This window comes from Ranitomeya variabilis, chromosome 3, assembly GCF_051348905.1.
Source record: "Ranitomeya variabilis isolate aRanVar5 chromosome 3, aRanVar5.hap1, whole genome shotgun sequence".
NCBI classification, from domain to species: Eukaryota; Metazoa; Chordata; class Amphibia; order Anura; family Dendrobatidae; genus Ranitomeya; species Ranitomeya variabilis.
In genome coordinates this window covers 686,996,991-687,013,102 of record NC_135234.1, presented here as the reverse complement: position 1 = coordinate 687,013,102, position 16,112 = coordinate 686,996,991, and the positions used below count along the sequence as shown (strand labels likewise).

The window sequence follows — 16,112 nt, the reverse complement described above, 5'->3', positions numbered from 1 at the left end:
CAGGAGGAAATTAACTTTATTCCTCTATACGCAGAGCAGTGACTGAACCAGCGCCGGCCCCATGACAAATCAGAATGTTGCCGGGAGGAATAAAGTTCATTTTCTCCTGGCAGCGGGGCTCTCAGTGCCAGCACCGGCAGGTTCAGAATGCTATTAACCTGCAGATTAACTCCATATCTACAGGACAGGTTTCCATTAATATCCAAAGGAGAGAAAAACATAGAAATGAGGAAATAAGCCTCACAGTGTGATGTATAGTTGGTTGCTTCTTAATAGTGAAGCCAGGATCCAAGTTCGTTGAACATCGGATACATTTAGAAAAAAAAAAGCATCCATGGGCTGCATATAAATAGAGTTTGTTTTTTATTTGATTTAATTAAAAAGGAAAATGTGTTGTCCAGACAGATTAAAAAGTATCCAACATTTTAACGTGTTTCTGGCCGTAGCCCTTAGTCATAGAATATGTTACATATTATAATAACATGTTATATAATATAATTATTATAATAATAACTATAATTAATATGTTACACTTTCTACGACTAAGGGCTACAGCCAGAAACGCGTTAAAATGTTGGATTCTTTTTAATCTGTCTGGACAACACATTTTCCTTTTTAATGAAATAAAATAAAAAGCATACTATTTATATGCAGCCCACGGATCCTTTTTTCTCCTCTCCTGTTCCCATTAATACTCATGTTCTTGAGGGCTCATTCAGACGTCAATTTTTCACCTATAAGTCCTATCCATGTGCCTGTGATAGTCTATGGGGCCATTTACACGACCGGGTCATTCCATGGTAACTTATATTACACTAGATGGTGGCCCGATTCTAACGCATCGGGTATTCTAGAATATGCATGTCCACGTAGTATACCGCACAGCCCACGTAGTATACCGCACAGCCCACGTAGTATACCGCACAGCCCACGTAGTATACCGCACAGCCCACGTAGTATACCGCACAGCCCACGTAGTATACCGCACAGCCCACGTAGTATACTGCACAGCCCACGTAGTATACTGCACAGCCCACATAGTATACTGCACAGCCCACATAGTATACTGCACAGCCCACATAGTATACTGCACAGCCCACATAGTATACTGCACAGCCCACGTAGTATACTGCACAGCCCACGTAGTATACTGCACAGCCCACGTAGTATACTGCACAGCCCACGTAGTATATTGCCCAGTGACGTAGTATACAGCACAGAGCCACGTAGTATATTGCCCAGCCACGTAGTATATTGGCCAGCTATGTAGTATAGCCACGTAGTATATTGCCCAGCCACGTAGTATATTGGCCAGCTATGTAGTATAGCCACGTAGTATATTGCCCAGCATAGGCAGCATCAATAGTAAAAACTTGGTGACACGGGGTTAATAGCGGCGGTAACGAAGTGAGTTACCCGCGGCATAACGCGGTCCGTTACCGCTAGCATTAACCCTGTGTGAGCGGTGACTGCGGGGAGTATGGATCGGGCGCCGGGCACTGACTGCAGGGGAGTAGGGAGGGACTAATCGGACTGTGGCCATCGCTGATTGGTCGCGGCAGCCATGACAGGCAGCTGGCGAGACCAATCAGCGACTTGGATTCCATGACAGACAAGAGGCTGCGACCAATGAATATCCGCGACAGAAGGACAGACAGACGGAAGCGACCCTTAGACAATTATATAGTAGATTCACAAGCCAAAAACTGGCTACAGACTGTTCTTTGAAGGCAGGCACATAAAGCAGTGAATGTATATTGTACATTAAACTTTTCTCAAGAGATTTCAACACAGTTTTATTTTTCAACAATAAAGTTAAATACAAAATACAGTGTTATTACTTGGTAACTTATGTTACAAAAAAAGGAAAGGCAATTGTCCATATCATGAGACTGCCAAATTTTCTATTCTGGTAAACAGGGGAGAAGCACTATTTTTATTGTATTAAAACACCATAGTCCCAGCAACTTTAAAAAAATTATTTTACCCTCTCAAGTTAAAAGCAACAGTTTTTATTATAAGAAATATAGATAACTTATGTTACTGCACAGTATAGTAACTTTCGTTACTAAGCTGATAGTAACTTACGTTACAATGTTACTATCCATTGGATTAATCTTACTGTAACGTAAGTTACCATCATCTTTGTAACGTAAGTTACTATATTTTGTTGTAATGTAAGCTACCATGGAATGACCCGACCGTGGTTTTTTGTGGACCGACGTACGATTTTGATCCGAGGGTTGGATCAAAAGCTGCAATGCAAGTCTATAGGTCTTAGACCGGACTCTGATGCCATCCAAGTGCAGTCCGATTTTCATGAAGTATCACATAGGAGAAGGTGGAGAATTTTTTTTTTCTCTCCAAGAAAAGCAGATGACACACAGACCACACTTGGGCCAAAACAAATGGTCTGTTTTACTGGTATGTGAGAACAACAGAAGTATGAATGAGGCCTTACTCTGAAATGTAGTTATTATCTGACTGCAAGCACTGCCATGCGCAGCCACAAACATGTGAGATGCTTTCCATATTTATTTTCATACACACCGTCCATGTCTGCTCAGCCGGGCGGGGTGATCCTATCGGAGGGCCTTGTATCTATGGAGTCTGATTTCATTTTTGTATTTCTTATTTTATTATAGTTGTCACTTTTTACAAATAGAGACAGCAGAACCCACTGCAACCCTGGATGTCACGTGTGCAACCTTCCAGGTGACTGACAGCTGTCACTTTGTCAGAGCTGCAAACAGTAAGGGTATGTTAACATGTATTTTGGAGCTCTGCGGATTTTTCCGCAGCGGATTTGTGAAATCCGCAGGTAAAAGGCACTGCGTTTTACCTGCAGAATTACTGCAGATTTATTGCAGAATTAGTGCAGATTCCACTGCAGTTTTACACCTGCGGAATCCTATTATGGAGCAGGTGTAAACCACAGCAGAATCCGTACAAAGAATTGACATGCTGCGAAATATAAACTGCTGCATCAGTCCATCATTATGTGATACGGCAGCAGCAATGTAAATAGGACGGAAGAACAAACAATAAAAAGGAGTGATGTTTACTAACAAAGGTGAGCTACAACAGAAGCCCCCAGGTCTGTAGCCCCATTAGCTCTATATTATAGTGCAGTAGGTAATAAGAGGTCACAATGTGTGGATAAAGAACAGAAAATAAGACAAATCAGCAGTGAACTTTACACAGAGTCCTGACAGAGCGACAAGAGAAGTCTCCATATCAGGGGTAAAACTGATACTGACAGCCGGACTACCCACGGTGTACAGTGAGCGGTGAGAGCAGAACACATCCACCGGCCCACAGCGTGCTAGATCACCCCGCACACCGGAACGTTACACACCGTATCCCCCGCACGCCGGCACGTTACACACCGTATCCCCCCCACACAGGCACGTTATACACCGTATCCCCCCCACACAGGCACATTATACACCGTATCCCCCCCACACAGGCACATTATACACCGTATCCCCCCCCACACAGGCACATTATACACCGTATCCCCCACACAGGCACATTATACACCGTATCCCCCACACAGGCACATTATACACCGTATCCCCCACACAGGCACATTATACACCGTATCCCCCACACAGGCACATTATACACCGTATCCCCCACACAGGCACATTATACACCGTATCCCCCACACAGGCACATTATACACCGTATCCCCCACACAGGCACATTATACACCGTATCCCCCACACAGGCACATTATACACCGTATCCCCCACACAGGCACATTATACACCGTATCCCCCCCACGCCTGCACATTATACACCGTATCCCCCCCACGCCTGCACATTATACACCGTATCCCCCCCACGCCTGCACATTATACACCGTATCCCCCCCACGCCTGCACATTATACACCGTATCCCCCCCACGCCTGCACATTATACACCGTATCCCCCCCACGCCTGCACATTATACACCGTATCCCCCCCACGCCTGCACATTATACACCGTATCCCCCCCACGCCTGCACATTATACACCGTATCCCCCCCACGCCTGCACATTATACACCGTATCCCCCCCACGCCTGCACATTATACACCGTATCCCCCCCACGCCTGCACATTACACACCGTATCCCCCCACACCTGCACATTATACACCGTATCCCCCCCACGCCTGCACATTATACACCGTATCCCCCCCACGCCTGCACATTATACACCGTATCCCCCCCACGCCTGCACATTATACACCGTATCCCCCCACACCGGCACATTATACACCGTATCCCCCCACGCCTGCACATTATACACCGTATCCCCCCCACGCCGGCACATTACACACCGTATCCCCCCACACCGGCACATTATACACCGTATCCCCCCACGCCTGCACATTATACACCGTATCCCCCCCACGCCTGCACATTATACACCGTATCCCCCCCACGCCTGCACATTATACACCGTATCCCCCCCATGCCTGCACATTACACACCGTATCCCCCCACACCTGCACATTATACACCGTATCCCCCCCACGCCGGCACATTATACACCGTATCCCCCCCCCACACCTGCACATTATACACCGTATCCCCCCCACACCGGCACGTTACACACTGTATGCCGAGCTGTCAGTGTACAGATACAGCCCCCGTGCACTCACCGTGCTGTCCCTGGCTCCGCTGACAGCTCCCGCACCTCTGCCTGCACTCCTAGTCTCGTCTCTCCCTCAACTCCATCCCTCTCCACCTGTGAAAGCTCCGGGCAGCAGAGTAGAAGCCGCTGCGTCCGGTCACCGCTGCGCTCGGTCACCGCGGCTTGTGTCGCACTCATCCACTGCGGGTCATGGAGACTAGAGCCAGTCAGGAGGGAGGCGGCGCACACACAGCACAGCGCACTTCACAGCTTCTAGGAGATCCCGTGACGTCACGGCGCAGGACGCAGAGGTTCCCCCTGACGCTGCGTAAGGCCCAGCAGAACAGACTGGGCGTGGCTTGGTCGTCCCCCTCCCTCTTTTCAGCCCAGTGACCTTTTGACAGCGATTTTAGTTGCTAGGAGACAGGCGCCAGTGGTCCTGAGTGCGCTGACTGTGCTGCTGCTCGCAGGAGCTGTCTATGCACCGTCACATGATACAACTGTCTGATGAATCGGTAAATGCTAGAGTGTATGGGCTCCTTCCAGGTGTGACGTCATTTCCGGGGGCGTGTCCTATCGGGAGGGGGCGTGTTCTCTTTTTACCAAGGCGGCAAAGGAAAGCAGCATGACAGCTTGTGGACGCCACGGAGGTCAGTGGTTTCAGGGTGAAAAAATGCTACTTGCTGATCGTTATTGGGGGGAGGCCCTGTTGTGGTCGACTTGTCTGTGTGGGGAGCGACCTGCGGTGGGATTTTGGGGGGCTCCGCTGCTGCTGGCTATTGAGGGGGACCCTTGTGGTGTGATTTGGGGGACCTGCTGTTGTGGGGGACCCCTGTGGTGGGATTTTTGGGGGGACTGCTGTAGCTGGCTGTTGTGGGGGACCCCTGTGGTGGGATTTGGGGGGGGCACCTGCTGCTGGCTAGTGTGGGGGTCCCCTGTGGTGGGATTTGGGGGGGCACCTGATGCTGGCTATTGTGGGGACCGCTGTGGTGGGATTTTGGGGGGCTCCGCTGCTGCTGGCTATTGGGGGAGACCCCTGCAGTGGGATTTTGGGGGGCTCCGCTGCTGCTGGCTATTGTGGGGGACCGCTGCGGTGGGATTTTGGGGGGCTCCGCTGCTGCTGGCTATTGTGGGGGACCCCTGCGGTGGGATTTTGGGGGGGCTCCGCTGCTGCTGGCTATTGTGGGGGACCCCTGCGGTGGGATTTTGGGGGGGCTCCGCTGCTGCTGGCTATTGTGGGGGACCCCTGCGGTGGGATTTTGGGGGGGCTCCGCTGCTGCTGGCTATTGTGGGGGACCCCTGCGGTGGGATTTTGGGGGGCTCCGCTGCTGCTGGCTATTGTGGGGGACCCCTGCGGTGGGATTTGGGGGGGCACCTGATGCTGGCTATTGTGGGGACCGCTGTGGTGGGATTTTGGGGGCTCCGCTGCTGCTGGCTATTGTGGGAGACCCCTGCGGTGGGATTTTGGGGGGCTCCGCTGCTGCTGGCTATTGTGGGGGACCCCTGCGGTGGGATTTGGGGGGCTCCGCTGCTGCTGGCTATTGTGGGGGACCCCTGCGGTGGGATTTGGGGGGCTCCGCTGCTGCTGGCTATTGTGGGGGACCCCTGCGGTGGGATTTGGGGGGCTCCGCTGCTGCTGGCTATTGTGGGGGACCCCTGCGGTGGGATTTGGGGGGCTCCGCTGCTGCTGGCTATTGTGGGGGACCCCTGCGGTGGGATTTGGGGGGCTCCGCTGCTGCTGGCTATTGTGGGGGACCCCTGCGGTGGGATTTGGGGGGGCTCCGCTGCTGCTGGCTATTGAGGGGGACCCTTGTGGTGTGATTTGGGGGACTTGCTGTTGTGGGGGACCCCTGTGGTGGGATTTTTGGGGGGACTGCTGTAGCTGGCTGTTGTGGGGGACTCCTGTGGTGGGATTTTGGGGCGGAACCCCTGTGGTGGAATTCTGGTGGGGGCTGCTACTGGCTGTTGTGGGGGACCCCTGTGGTGGGATTTGGGGGGGCACCTGCTGCTGGCTATTGTGGGGGTCCCCTGTGGTGGGATTTGGGGGGGCACCTGCTGCTGGCTATTGTGGGGGTCCCCTGTGGTGGGATTTGGGGGGGCACCTGATGCTGGCTATTGTGGGGGACCGCTGTGGTGGGATTTTGGGGGGCCTGCTGCTGCTGGCTATTGTGGAGGACCCCTGCGGTGGGATTTTGGGGGGCTCTGCTGCTGCTGGCTATTGTGGGAGACCCCTGCGGTGGGATTTTGGGGGGCTCTGCTGCTGCTGGCTATTGTGGGAGACCCCTGCGGTGGGATTTTGGGGGGCTCCGCTGCTGCTGGCTATTGTGGGGGACCCCTGCGGTGGGATTTGGGGGGCTCCGCTGCTGCTGGCTATTGTGGGGGACCCCTGCGGTGGGATTTGGGGGGCTCCGATGCTGCTGGCTATTGTGGGGGACCCCTGCGGTGGGATTTGGGGGGGCTCCGATGCTGCTGGCTATTGTGGGGGACCCCTGCGGTGGGATTTGGGGGGCTCCGCTGCTGCTGGCTATTGTGGGGGACCCCTGCGGTGGGATTTGGGGGGGCTCCTCTGCTGCTGGCTATGAGGGGGACCCTTGTGGTGTGATTTGGGGGACCTGCTGTTGTGGGGGACCCCTGTGGTGGGATTTTTGGGGGGACTGCTGTAGCTGGCTGTTGTGGGGGACCCCTGTGGTGAGATTTTGGGGGGACTGCTGTAGCTGGCTGTGGGGGACCCCTGTGGTGGAATTCTGGTGGGGGCTGCTACTGGCTGTTGTGGGGGACCCCTGTGGTGGGATTTGGGGGGGGGCACCTGCTGCTGGCTATTGTGGGGGTCCCCTGTGGTGGGATTTGGGGGGGCACCTGATGCTGGCTATTGTGGGGGACCGCTGTGGTGGGATTTTGGGGGGCCTGCTGCTGGCTATTGTGGGGGACCCCTGCGGTGGGACCGCTGCAGCTGGCTGTTGTGGGGGAACCCTGCGGTGGGATTTTGGGGGGCTCCGCTGCTTCTGGCTATTGTGGGGGACCCCTTCGGTGGGATTTTGGGGGGCTCCGCTGCTGCTGGCTATTGTGGGGGACCCCTGCTGTGGGATTTTGGGGGGCTCCGCTGCTGCTGGCTATTGTGGGGGACCCCTGCTGTGGGATTTGGGGGGGCTCTGCTGCTGCTGGCTTTTGTGGGGGACCCCTGTGGTGGGGTTTGAGGGCGACATACTTGTGGTCGGGTTTTGGGAGGGCGTGACCTGCTGTCTATTGGGGTGACCCTTGTGGTGGATGTGGGGGGAGACCTGCTGCAAGCTATTGGGGGACCCCTGTGGTGGGATGTGGGGGTGACCTGCTTGTGGGGTGCGACCTGCTTGTCGTGGAATGTGGGGAGGCGACCTGCTTGTCGTGGAATGTGGGGAGGCGACCTGCTTGTCGTGGAATGTGGGGAGGCGACCTGCTTGTCGTGGAATGTGGGGAGGCGACCTGCTTGTCGTGGAATGTGGGGAGGCGGCCTGCTTGTCGTGGAATGTGGGGAGGTGACATGCTGCTGGCTATTGGGGGGGATCCCGTGGTGGGATTTGGGGATGACCTGCCGCTTACGGATGGAACCCTTTTATTGGGGGGGTGACCTGCTGCTTACTGGGGGATCCCTTTTATTGGGGGGCGACCTGCTTATGGGTTTGGTTTGGGGGGGCTGAAGAGGGTTTAAGCTGGGTGGGGGGTGGACATCGAAGGGGGTGTGTGCTGGGTGGGGGGGTTGGACGTCCGATGGGGGTTTGTGGGGGTTGGACGTCCGAAGGGGGTGTTTGCTGGGTGGGGGGGTCCACGTCTGATGGGGGTTTGTGCTGGGTGGGGGGGTCTGCATCTGGGGGTTTGTGCTGGGTGGGGGGTTCCGCGTCCGGTGGGGGTTGGACATCCAATGGGGGTTTGTGGGGGTTGGACGTCCAATGGGGGTTTGTGGGGGTTGGACGTCCGATGAGAGTTTAAGCTGGGGTGGCGTTCGATTGGGGGGGGTCTCTGATGGGATTTATGGTTGGGGCAGGGGGCGTCATATTTGGATTTACGCTTGAGGGGAGGGAATGTCTGGTGGGCTTTGGATTTATCCTGTGTGGCCCGCTGGTTAATGTGAGGTGGAGGTTTCTGACTGGGGGAGCGAGGTTATGCTGTGTGGCCATTTAGTTGATGGGGGGGGGGGGGGGGGGGGCTAATGCTTCATTGGGGTACATAAAAAAAATATGAGTGTATGCTGCTTATGCTATGCAAAAAAAAAATGTAGGTATTTCCCTGTAGAGTAGGCTACACCACCAACTGGCACAAAGCTAATCCTTTTTAGCTTAATGTCAGTAGGAGGCAGACATGGGTCTGGACCACCCAGCCCAGTTTCTGACTTGGGTTTTGTTTGTTTTTTTATTAACTATTTTCCTTTTTCTATTTTTTTTATTTATTTTTTTTTTTTTTTCCAGATACGGCTTTCGAGGCGACAGTGGAATTGTCACTCTAATCTCCCACCTAGAATTGTCACTACCGTATCATCTGTGGTCTACGAGGCAAGGCCCTACCACATCAAGATTGTTTGTGGTTCCCCAGAGGACGGACCATGCCACGAATCCCCCTACCCTCTCGCCCCCCTAGAGCCAGATAGAGTAGGGAGGGAAGACGAATCCGTTATGTGCCAGCCGCCGAAAGGTCGGCGTCCAGGTTATTCCATGCCCATCTTCATCATCGGTCTGCGAAGAATGATGTGTGATCTTCAGGACAGGTATATCCTACCAGGCAGTGAGGACTTTAAAAAAAAAAAAATGGAAAGGACAGGACAAATATGTCCTAGTTTGCCCTTGAGCAATATGGACATCTCCTTGTGAAACCTTCCTATTCATGCAGCCTCCATGTTTTCCAGAGGCTCCTGTGACCCTGCTCTTAAAATATCCAGGCTTCGGTCTAGGCCTTCTCTGGTGGCCGGTCCACACCGCCAGTGCCCTGAACAATCATGCACGCCAACTTTCTAGTGCGTCCTACTCTGCGCCTATCAGTTTAAGAGTACTTCGCTTCTGCAACAGAGGACTAAAGTCTGCCTCCCAAGAGATCTGCAGTTCAATTTTGGTTGTTTTGGAAATGTTCTGTCCAAAAAAACGACGGGACAACTCTCCGACCCGCCAGGAAAAGACGAGACCTTCCTTTAGGCCAGCCCCCTCCTGGCATCCATGAACCCACCAGCACTGGTCTGCTAGGCCTGGATCTAGCAGACTCCCTTCGACATGATGGGGCTTTCCCACCTTGGATGTTTCTCAGGGTCGGCTGCCGTGTCCTTCACAATTCAAGGCCTGTATTATGATCTCTGGTCTGGGACACCGAAACCTCAGACACCGGAGGCAGGCCTGGGGGGGGGGGGGGGCGGAGCCACATACCAAACCGACAGTCCGGCCCGCATGCACCAACAGCATATTACAGTTTTACAATACTTTAGAAATGCATAAAATGAAACAAGCAAAGGCATAAAGTTATTCAATGCTAAAAAATGCAGTTTTATAAAATTAGAAATGTTTCTATATCTAATGTTAAAATATTTATCCAGTATTTCTATAAGTAAGAGTCTGAGATTTCTGTGGGAAATAGTAATTTGTTCCTCTTAAACCAGTTCTGAATGTAAATAAAACATTGCTCTGATTAACCCCTTCCTGACATCGGACGTACTATCCCGTCGAGGTGGGGTGGGCCCACATGACCACGGATGGGATAGTACGTCCAGCGCGATCGGCGGCGCTCACGGGGGGAGCGCGGCCGGGTGTCAGCTGCCTATCGCAGCTGACATCTGGCACTATGTGCCAGGAGCGGTCACGGACCGCTCCCGGCACATTAACCCCCGGCACACCGTGATCAAACATGATCGCGATGTGCCGGCGGTGCAGGGAAGCATCGCGCAGGGAGGGGGCTCCCTGCGGGCTTCCCTGAGCCCCCCGCAGCAACGCGATGTGATCGCGTTGCTGCGAGGGTCTTACCTCCCTCCCTGCCTGCTACAGACCCGGATCCAAGATGGCCGCGGATCCGGGTCCTGCAGGGAGGGAGGTGGCTTCACAGAAGCCTGCTCAGAGCAGGCACTGTGAAGCAGCCTGCACTTCTCTCAGATCGGTGATCTGTCAGAGTGCTATGCAAACTGGCAGATCACCGATCTGTATTGTCCCCCCATGGGGCAAAGTAAAAAAAAAAATTTCCAAATGTGTAAAAAAAAAAAAAATATATTATTCCCATAAATACATTTCTTTATCTAAATAAAATAAAAAAAAACAATAAAAGTACACGTATTTAGTATCGCCGCGTCCGTAACGACCCGACCTATAAAACTGGCCCACTAGTTAACCCCTTCAGTAAACACCGTAAGAAAAAAACAAAAAAAAAAACGAGGCAAAAAACAACGCTTTATTATCATACCGCCGAACAAAAAGTGGAATAACACGCGATCAAAAAGACAGATATAAATAACCATGGCACCGCTGAAAGCGTCATCTTGTCCCGCAAATAACGAGCCGCCATACAGCATCATCAGCAAAAAAATGAAAGTTATAGTCCTGAGAATAAAGCGATGCAAAAATAATTATTTTTTCCATAAAATAGTTTTTATCCTATAAAAGCGCCAAAACATAAAAAAATAATATAAATGAGGTATCACTGTAATCGTACTGACCCGAAGCATAAAACTGCTTATCAATTTTACCAAACGCGGAACGGTATAAACGCCTCCCCCAAAAGAAATTCATGAATAGCTGGTTTTTGGTCATTCTGCCTCACAAAAATCGGAATAAAAAGCGATCAAAAACTGTCACATGTCCGAAAATGTTACCAATAAAAACGTCAACTCGTCCCGCAAAAAACAAGACCTCACATGACTCTGTGGACCAAAATATGGAAAATTTATAGCTCTCAAAATGTGGTGACGCAAAAAATATTTTTTGCAATGAAAAGCGTCTTTCAGTGTGTGACGGCTGCCAATCATAAAAATCCGCTAAAAAACTCGCTAAAAAAGTAAATCAAACCCCCCTTCATCACCCCCTTAGTTAGGGAAAAAAAAAAATGTATTTATTTCCATTTTCCCATTAGGGCTAGGGTTGGAGCTAGGGTTAAGGCTACAGTTAGGGTTGGGGCTAAAGTTAGGGTTAGGGTTGGGGCTAAAGTTACGGTTAGGGTTTAGATTACATTTACGGTTGGGAATAGGGTTGGGATTAGGGTTAGGGGTGTGTCAGGGTTAGAGGTGTGGTTAGGGTTACTGTTGGGATTAGGGTTAGGGGTGTGTTTGGATTAGGGTTTCAGTTATAATTGGGGGGTTTCCACTGTTTCGGCACATCAGGGGCTCTCCAAACGCGACATGGCGTCCGATCTCAATTCCAGCCAATTCTGCGTTGAAAAAGTAAAACAGTGCTCCTTCCCTTCCGAGCTTTCCCGTGTGCCAAAACAGGGGTTTACCCCAACATATGGGGTAGCAGCGTACTCGGGACAAATAGGACAACAACCTTTGGGGTCCAATTTCTCCTGTTACCCCTGGGAAAATACAAAACTGGGGGCTAAAAAATAATTTTTGTGGGAAAAAAAAAATATTTTTTATTTTCACGGCTCTGCGTTATAAACTGTAGTGAAACACTTGGGGGTTCAAAGTTCTTACAACACATCTAGATAAGTTCCTTAGGGGGTCTACTTTCCAACATGGTGTCACTTGTGCGGGGCTTCTACTGTTTAGGTACATTAGGGGCTCTGCAAACGCAATGTGACGCCTGCAGACCATTCCATCTAAGTCTGCATTCCAAATGGCGCTCCTTCACTTCCGAGCCCTTCCATGCGTCCAAACGGTGGTTCCCCCCCACATATGGGGTATCAGCGCACTCAGGACAAATTGGACAACAACTTTTGGGGTCCAATTTCTCCTGTTACCCTCGGGAAAAAACAAAACTGGGGGCTGAAAAATAATTTTTGTGGGAAAAAATTTTAGTTTTATTTTTACGGCTCTGCATTATAAACTTCTGTGAAGCCCTTGGTGGGTTAAAGCGCTCACCACACATCTAGATAAGTTCCTTAGGGGGTCTACTTTCCAACATGGTGTCACTTGTGGGGGGTTTCTACTGTTTAGGTACATTAGGGGCTCTGCAAACGCAATGTGACGCCTGCAGACCATTCCATCTAAGCCTGCATTCCAAATGGCACTCCTTCCTTTCCGAGCCCTCCCATGCGCCCAAACAGTGGTTCTCCCCACATATGGTGTATCATCGCACTCAGGACAACTTGGACAACAAATTTTGGGGTCCAATTTCTCCTGCTACCCTCGGGAAAATACAAAACTGGGGGCTAAAAAAATAATTTTTGTGGGAAAAAATGTTTGTTTTATTTTTACGGCTCTGCGTTATTAACTTCTGTGAAGCCCTTGGTGGGTCAAAGCGCTCAAAACACATCTAGATAAGTTCCTTAGGGGGTCTACTTTACAAAATGGTGTCACTGGTGGGGGGTTTCAATGTTTAGGCACATCAGTGGCTCTCCAAACGCAACATGGCGTCCCATCTCAATTCCTGTCAATTTTGCATTGAAAAGTCAAACGGTGCTACTTCCCTTCCGAGCTCTCCCATGCGCCCAAACAGTGGTTTACCCCCACATATGGGGTATCAGCGTACTCAGGACAAATTGTACAACAACTTTTGGGGTCCAATTTCTTCTCTTACCCTTGGGAAAATAAAAAATTGGGGGTGAAAAGATAATTTTTGTGAAAAAATATGATTTTTTATTTTTACGGTTCTGCATTATAAACTTCTGTGAAGCACTTGGTGGGTCAAAGTGCTCACCACACCTCTAGATAAGTTCCTTAGGGGGTCTACTTTCCAAAATGGTGTCACTTGTGGGGGGTTTCAATGTTTAGGCACATCAGGGGCTCCCCAAACGCAACATGGCGTCCCATCTCAATTCCAGTCAATTTTGCATTGAAAAGTCAAATGGCGCTCCTTCGCTTCCGAGCTCGGTCATGCGCACAAACAGTGGTTTACCCCCACATATGGGGTATCGGCGTACTCAGGACAAATTGTACAACAACTTTTGGGGTCCATTTTCTCCTGTTACCCTTGGTAAAATAAAACAAATTGGAGCTGAAGTAAATTTTTTGTGAAAAAAAGTTAAATGTTCATTTTTATTTAAACATTCCAAAAATTCCTGTGAAGCACCAGAAGGGTTAATAAACTTCTTGAATATGGTTTTGAGCACCTTGAGGGGTGCAGTTTTTAGAATGGTGTCACACTTGGGTATTTTCTATCATATAGACCCCTCAAAATGACTTCAAATGAGATGTGGTCCCTAAAAAAAAAATGGTGTTGTAAAAATGAGAAATTGCTGGTCAACTTTTAACCCTTATAACTCCCTAACAAAAAAAAATTTTGGTTCCAAAATTGTGCTGATGTAAAGTAGACATGTGGGAAATGTTACTTATTAAGTATTTTGTGTGACATATCTCTGTGATTTAAGGGCATAAAAATTCAAAGTTGGAAAATTGCAAAACTTTCAAAATTTTCGCCAAATTTCCATTTTTTTTTCAAATAAACGCAGGTAATATCAAAGAAATTTTACCACTATCATGAAGTACAATATGTCACGAGAAAACATTGTCAGAATCGCCAAGATCCGTTGAAGCGTTCCAGAGTTATAACCTCATAAAGGGACAGTGGTCAGAATTGTAAAAATTGGCCTGGTCATTAACGTGCAAACCACCCTTGGGGGTGAAGGGGTTAAGTCTCCACATTGTATTTTAGCCTTTCATTTCATGCGCAAGGCAGGACAAGCCCATGATGTATCTGTGTAACACATGTAAAGTGTTATAATAACAGCCTTAAGGTACCTTCACACTCAGCAACTTTACAACGAGAACGACAACGATCCGTGACGTTGCAGCGTCCTGGATAGCGATCTCGTTGTGTTTGACACGCAGCAGCGATCTGGATCCCGCTGTGATATCGCTGGTCGGAGCTAGAAGTCCAGAACTTTATTTGGTCGTCAGATCGGCGTGTATCGTCGTGTTTGACAGCAAAAGCAACGATGTCAGCAATGTTTTACATGGAGCTAACGAGCTGTGAGAACGATAAGTGAGTCGCCGTTACGTCACTGGATCGCTCCTGCATCGTTGTGGAGTTGCTGTGTTTGACGTCTCTACAGTGACCTAAACAGCGATCGGCTCGTTGTCTATATCGCTGCAGCGTTGCTGAGTGTGACGGTACCTTTAGGCTGGTTTCACACCAGCGTTCGGCAGGGCTGCGGATGGCAGCCTTCTTCCTCCGTTAAGGCTACTTTCACACTAGCGTCGTGTGACGCACGTCTCAATGCGTCGTTTTGGAGAAAAAACGCATCCTGCAAAGTTGCCTGCATGATGCGTTTTTTCTCCATAGACTTTCATTAGCGACGCATTGGGACGGATTGCCACACGTCGCATCCCTCGTGCGACGGATGCGTCGTGTTTTGGCGGACCGTCGGCACAAAAAAAGTTCCATGTAACTTTTTTTGTGCGTCGAGTCCGCCATTTTCGACCGTGCATGCGCGGCCGAAACTCCGCCCCCTCCTCCCCGGAACTCACAATGGGCCACGGATGCGTTGTAAAACTGCTTCCGCTGCCCACGTTCTATATAAAACACACTGTCCGTCGGGCCGACTGTTTGCGACGGCCCGTACTGACGGACTAGTGTGAAAGTAGCCTAAGCCCCGCTCACTGACACAACTCTTCATTCAGTTCCGCCTATGTCTGCATGCGTCCTGCATACCCTATCTTTAATATTGGGTACGCAGGCCAAGCGGATGCCTCCCCATGCGTTGTTTTAACGCTGCGCCGACCGCAATAAAATGCAACATTTTGCATTCGACGCAGTTCAGCGCATCTTTAAAATGAGGCATGCCTGCGTACCCAATGTTAAAGATAGGGGATGCATGCAGACTTAGGCGGAGCTGAAGGAAGAGGTGCAGCAGTGGGCGGGGCTTAACGGAGGAAGAAGGCTGCTGAACGCTGGTGTGAAACCTGCCTGACACAGGTAAACCACTTTTGAAACAATGTTCACTTGTACAAGCTCTTAGCCCCTTAGCGGCGGGGCCACTTTTTTAAAATCAGACCAGTGTCACTTTATATACAGTAGTAATAACTCTGGAATGCTTCAACATCCCATTGATTTTAAGATTAAAATGTTTTTTCGTGACATATTAGACTTTATGAAAATGGTAAACTTGGGTTGATATGTTTTGCTTTATTTTGTAAAAAATCAGAAATTTTACAAATTTTAAAAAATATAAATTTTGAATTATTTTCCCTTTAAGGCCGGAGTCACACTAGAGAGGAATACGGACGAGTGCTATGCGTGAAAAAAATCGCATAGCACTCAGACCAATGTTAATCTCCCATCACTTTTTTTTTTTCACGACCGTATTATATGTGCGAGTGAAATTGCAGTATGCTGTGATTTGCACCGTATATCAGCCGAGACTCGCCAATGAAAGTCTATTTTTGCAAGAAA

General features: G+C 50.0%; 1 protein-coding gene and 1 long non-coding RNA gene across 4 annotated transcripts in view; one reads left to right on the top strand and one right to left on the bottom strand.

Moving 5' to 3' along the window:
* FNDC3A (fibronectin type III domain containing 3A) overlaps nucleotides 1-4,993 on the bottom strand; it is a 381,088-nt gene extending 376,095 nt beyond the window's left edge. For 2 of the 3 annotated variants that reach the window (XM_077298074.1, XM_077298077.1), the window contains exon 1: nucleotides 4,655-4,961. The gene's annotated coding sequence lies outside the window, so the exon portion shown is untranslated. Of the gene's footprint in view, nucleotides 1-4,654 lie in introns of all 3 variants that reach the window. The other variant, XM_077298073.1, reaches the window with a different exon arrangement.
* Nucleotides 4,994-5,066: 73 nt separating this feature from the next.
* LOC143817026 (uncharacterized) lies at nucleotides 5,067-10,205 on the top strand. The gene is made up of 3 exons (XR_013224044.1): nucleotides 5,067-5,276; nucleotides 9,066-9,361; nucleotides 9,500-10,205. It is a non-coding gene; the product is annotated as an uncharacterized LOC143817026 (long non-coding RNA).
* The last annotated feature ends 5,907 nt before the right edge of the window (nucleotides 10,206-16,112 follow it).